Genomic DNA, 6,000 nt, shown 5'->3' with positions numbered 1-6,000 from the left:
AGTGAATTTCAGAGAGCAGTTAAGGGTCAACTGCTTTGCTGTAGATCCAGAGACACATGTAGGTCAGACTCGATGAGCACGGCAGATTTCCTTCTCTGAAGAGAATTAGTGAAGCAGATGGATTTCTATGACATCAATAATATCTTCATGGTCGCCATTACCTAGACTAGCTTTATATCCCAGATTTATTGATTGAATTTAAATTCCACTAGATGGCCTTATTTCAACATATATATTTTGGGACTTTTCACATCTTAGTTACAGATATTGCTACCATTGAGTGTCAACAATTTCTATGATTCCTTTAGTGTCTGAAAGTATCTAGATGAGCAACGAACAAGAGCGGGCCACTCAGCCCTTCAAGCCTGCTCCGCCATTCAATAAAATCATAGCTGCTCTGATTTTGACCTTAATTCTACACTCCTGCATATCCATGTTAATCCTCCATCTCCTTGGTGTTCAAGAATCTATCTACCTCTGCCTTTAAAATTATTTAAAAATTCTGCATCCACTGCCATTTGAGGAAAGGAATTCCAAAAACTGATAACCCACTGAGAGAAAAAAACCTGTTATGTTTTAAATGGGTATTATTAGCAAGGCTAGCAATTGTTGTACCTTCTAATTGCACCTGAACGAAGTGCCTTGTTAGTGAATTTCAGAGAGCAGTTAAAGGCCAACTGCATTGCTATAGATCCAGAGACGCATGTTTCAAATGGCTGCTTTCTTATTTTTAAGCCACTTCTAGATTTTCCACATCCACCCAGTCAGGTCCCCTCAGGATCTTATATGTTTCATTGAGTCACCTCTGACTCTTCTAAACTTGAGAAGATGCAGGCCTAGCCTGTCGAACCTTTTCTCATCAGGCAACCCCTGTATTAGCTCAGTAAATATTCGCTGAACTGCTTCCAATAAATTAACACCCTTCTGTGAGTAAGGTGATCAGTACGGTAGACAGTACTCCAGATGAAGTCTCGCCAATGCCCTGTAGAATTGAAGTATAACCTCCCTACCCTTGCATTTAATTCGCCACAGAATAAACCATAGCATTCTATCAGTTTTTCTGATTACTTGCTATACCTCATTCATGCAGTAGGACACCGAGCTCTCTCTGAATCTCAGAGAATCTCTCTGCAACTTCGCACCATTTAGATAATATGCCACTTCTTTATTTTTTCTGCCAAAATGGACAATTTCACATTTTTTAACATTGTAATCCATTTGCCAGATCTTTGGCCACTTACTTAACTTATCCATATCCCTTTGTAGTCTCCTTATGTCCTCTTCACAACTCACTTTCCTATCTATATTTGTATTATCAGCAAATTTAGCTACCATATCTATAATCCTTTCATTCAAATTATTCATATAAATTGTAAGGAGTTGAGACCCCTGCACTGACCTCTGTGGCACACCACTCATGACATCCTGCCAGTCTGAAAAAGACCCACTTATTCCTACTCTCTGCTTCCTGATAGCCAGTCAGTCTTCTATCCATGCCAAAACGTTACCATGGCCTTGCCAGTAATACCCAGATACCATGAACTTTTATTTTCCACAATAACCTTTAATATGGCACTTTATCAAATGCTTCTGAAAATCCAAGTACAATACATCCACTGGTTCCCTTTTATCTACAGCACAAGTTATTCTTCAATAAACTTCAAAAAATTAGTTAAACTTGACTTTCCTTTGACAAAACCATATTGGCTCTGCCTTATTACCTTGAACTCATCCAAGTGCCTGGTTATTATCTCCTCGCTAATAGCTTCTGACGTTTTCTCTATGACAGATGTTAAGCGAACTAGCCTGTAGTTTCCTGTTTTCTCACAGTATACATGGCTTGCTGTGCAGTGCCTTGTAAGTTGGCTCTGACTGAAGCAACAACGAGCTTAAAGGCTGTGAGTAATACATTGATCTGCTCTTTTGTGCAAACACACACTGCTTGTTATGTTTGTCAGTAGAAGTCTACACAGGAATGTGGTAACAGGGAGACATCTTGCTGTCTGACACAATGGGATGCCAGTCTAACACCTACAGCATGTGCCAGTTGCTTCCGCAGGACAACACACCATATGTCTTTTCAATCAAATGGCCATATCAAAAAGTACGTGAGGGATAGTCCTCAATCCATTCAAAAGTGGAAGCTGCTGTCGATCAGGTGTCCTGGCACCATCAGTCATGAGTACAATCTGCACACAGTCCAGAGACTAAGCCATAATCAGTAAGCCTTTTGGTCCAGTTACAATTAAAGTCCAGTTATGGAACTGGGAGTGGGCAATGATCAGTCCAGTAGTGCCATAAGCAGTCAGGGGAATGATGTATCACCAGTCAGGGAGCTGCAAACAGAGAGATCAAGGGTCCTGTCAGTCATGTATACAGGTTGCTTGTCAAAGTCAATTAGAGGGTCTGGAATAAATGCTGTCTTGTCAGGTGGGTGCATTGAGCAATGAAGAGAGTTCAAGGGTACCTGTAAGGTCATAGTGGGGCTCAATGTGAAATGGGGTGGACAATCAAGACTGGGAATAAAGAAAAAGACATATTTTGATCTGGTTCAAGAACAGTGATGGGGAGAATGGAGAATACACCTCTTACTGCCAAGTTCATTTGTGATGCCTGGATACTTAACTTGGATTTAAAATAAACATACACCCAAGATGAGTGACCTCATGAACACACAGATAAGGAGTGCTTATTTGTGTTTTGTATTCTGACTCATCTTAAGATAATCTTGTAACACACGCCGTACATAAAGTCCAAACCAGCTGATACAATGAGAAAAACCTTTGCTTGCTCACCCTTCATTTTTTCAGAGAAAGCAGATTCACTGATAACAACAAAGGCGGCATGGTGGCTCAGTGGTTGGCACTGCTGCCTCACAGCACCAGGGACCCGGGTTCAATTCCTGCCTTGGGCAGCTGTCTGTGTGGAAATCCGTGTCTGCATGGATTTCCTCCGGGTGCTCCGGTTTCCTCCCAAAGATGTGCAGATCAGGTGAATTGGCCATGCTAAATTGCCCGTAGTTTTAGGTGCATTAGTCAGGGGTAAATGTGGGGGAATCGTTCTGGGTGGGTTGCTGTTCGGAGGGTCGGTGTGGACTTGTTGGGCCAAAGGGCCTGTTTCTACACTGTAGGGAATCTAATCTAAACAATGGTGGGGTGGGGTGGGGCGGGGTGGGGGGTAACATTGGAGCTTGTTTTGGCTGACAAAGTAATATCACTCTGTTGATTATAGTAGTAATGAAGAGCCTTCAAAGAACAGATTGGAAACAGGATTATTGTTTTAAAGACCCTCATCACTCATAAATTTACTTGAGAAACTATGACTATTTCTACATATGTGTGACCAACAAAAATTGCAGGGAGAAAGTGAGGACTGCAGATACATCCTTGCAAGAGGATTCGCAGTAGGTTGAAATCTTCGAGGAGGAAGTGAGGACTGCAGATGCTGGAGATCAGAGCTGAAAATGTGTTGCTGGAAAAGCGCAGCAGGTCAGGCAGCATCCAAGGAACAGGAGAATCGACGTTTCGGGCATAAGCCCTTCTTCAGGAATGAGGAAAGTGTGAGGAGATGACCTGGGGTGTGCAGTGAGAGAGGGACTCACTGAAATCCTTGTAGAGGGATTCCTGAAGAAGGGCTTTTGCCCGAAACGTCGATTCTCCTGTTCCTTGGATGCTGCCTGACCTGCTGCGCTTTTCCAGCAACACATTTTCAGCCAACAAAAATTGCACCTATTTTCATATTATTAACATGGCAACTTACCAGTACATGGAAATTCACCTCATATTGTCCATATGGTGGAAAAAAGTTACTGTTTGTGCTTTGCAGTATTGGACTGAGCCATCTTGAAAACTAAATTAACTCAAAATACTCTTACAAGTCCCACGGCTCAGTCTCCTACAGGTTCAGTACCATGTCATGTATTGCATTCACTGCTTGAGTCACTGGGGAGCTAAACTATTCACATATTTAAAATATTAATTCTTTTTTCATTTATTCTTTTGCAAGGTGTGAGCAATACCAGCAAGATCAGAATTTGTTGCTTACCCCTAATTGCCCTTGAGGACCATTTCAAATGATAGTTTAGAGTCAACCTCATTTTTATGGATTTGGAATCATTAATAGGCCAGACTAGATAAAGGTAGCAGATTTCCTAATCGAAACAGGATTAGTGAAACAGATTTAATCGAAGATAATTTTATATTCAGCATTACTGAGACTAGATTTCAATTCCAGATTGATTAATAATAGAATCCCTACTGTGTGGAAACAGGCCATTTGGCACAACAAGTCCACACCGACCCTCCCCGAGTAACCCACCCAGACCCATTTTCCTATCCTAATACTCTACATTTACCCCTGACTAATGCACATCCCTGAACATTATGGGCAATTTAGCATAGCCAATTCACTGAACATGCCCATCTTTGGATTGTCGGAGGAAACCAGAGCATCCGGTGGACACGGGGAGAATGTGCAAACTCCACACAGTCGCCCAAGGCTGGAAACGAACCTGGGTCCCCTTGTGCTATGAGTCAGCAGTGCTAACCACTGAGCCACAGTTGCACCCACTGAATTTAAATTTCACCATTTAAATACTGACTTAGATTTCCTACAGTGTGCAAACAGGCCCTTCAGCCCAACAAGTCCACACCGACCCTTCAAAGAGTAATCCACCCAGACCCATTTACCCCTGACATGAATGCACCTAACACTATGGGCAATTTAGCACGGCCAATTCACCTAATCTGCACATTTTTTGGATTGTGGGAGGAAACTGGAGCACCCGGAGAAAACCCACACAGACACAGGGAGAATGTGCAAACTCCACAGAGACAGTTGCCCGAATCTGGAATTGAACCCGGGTCCCGGGTGCTGCGAGGCAGCAGTGCTAACCACTGAGCCACCATGCCACCCCTAATACTGTGTGAAATTTGAACCCATGTACCTACAGCATATGCCTTGGATATCTGGGTTACTGGTTTAGCGGCATAACCATTCTGCCATCATCTTCTCAGAATGATATTACATAATATGAGCAATTGCAATATGAATTCAAAAAACACAAGCACATGTATTGTTCACATTTCAGAATGTTTCATGTGTAAAATTGTTCCAAATTTTAACAGGAGATAATTTTAATAAATAAAATGTTAGAATAATGCATAGGCCAAAGTCATATATTCATACTTCAATCTTTTATCTGCAGTGATGATTCATTCACTAGCAAAGCCACACCCGACTCCTAGAATCTGTGCCTGTAATGTCCACGGTGGTTATGGAAGGGAAGGAATAAGAAACAAGGGAGGAGAATATAAAGTAGATGCTGCTCATTTGGCTGATAAACAATGAATACTGAATTCAGGATCAACATGTAGTTGAACTAACAGTAGAATTCCAAATATATTCCAACCAAATTACAGTTCTCGTGAGAAGTCATAGACCTAAATGTTTACCGGGTCTCTCTCTCTCAGCAGAAACGGCAGACTTCAACATTTTCTAATTTTATTTCAGATGTCCTACCTCCACAGCACTTACTTCTGTAAACTGTTAGGAAGATGACTCGAATCAGCTTGTCTCAGCTGAGCTTTTATTCATTCATTAGAGCATCAAGAAGTTATTCTCCACCCTAAATAAAAAGTCCTGGTCAGTACCTGGACCTTTAACCACTTTTCAATAGGAGATTATAACTTTCATGGCCATAGACCCTGTCTTGTTTCCAGTCACTCTTGTAAGATTTTTTTTCCCCGTGTTACCTCATTGAGTGGGCGTTCTAACCTGGGGCAGTGATCCCCCCCAGAGTATGGTTAGAATCCTTCAGCCTTGAACCAGTGATTCCAGCAGAGTGTTGGAGCAGGCATGTCCTATGTCGTGGAGGGGATTTAATTCCTCAATCAATATCACGAAAAGAGATTACCTGGTTATTTCTGTATTGATTATGAGAGTTTTTAATGTCGAAATTGACTGCCCATTTCCGACAGAATAACAATGTCTGCAATTTTT

The sequence above is a fragment of the Chiloscyllium plagiosum genome, unplaced genomic scaffold (genome assembly GCF_037043375.1).
Source record: "Chiloscyllium plagiosum isolate Xiang-an unplaced genomic scaffold, Cpla_swu_hap1 HiC_scaffold_15, whole genome shotgun sequence".
NCBI classification, from domain to species: domain Eukaryota; kingdom Metazoa; phylum Chordata; class Chondrichthyes; order Orectolobiformes; family Hemiscylliidae; genus Chiloscyllium; species Chiloscyllium plagiosum.
Note: the sequence above shows the minus strand (reverse complement) of the source record.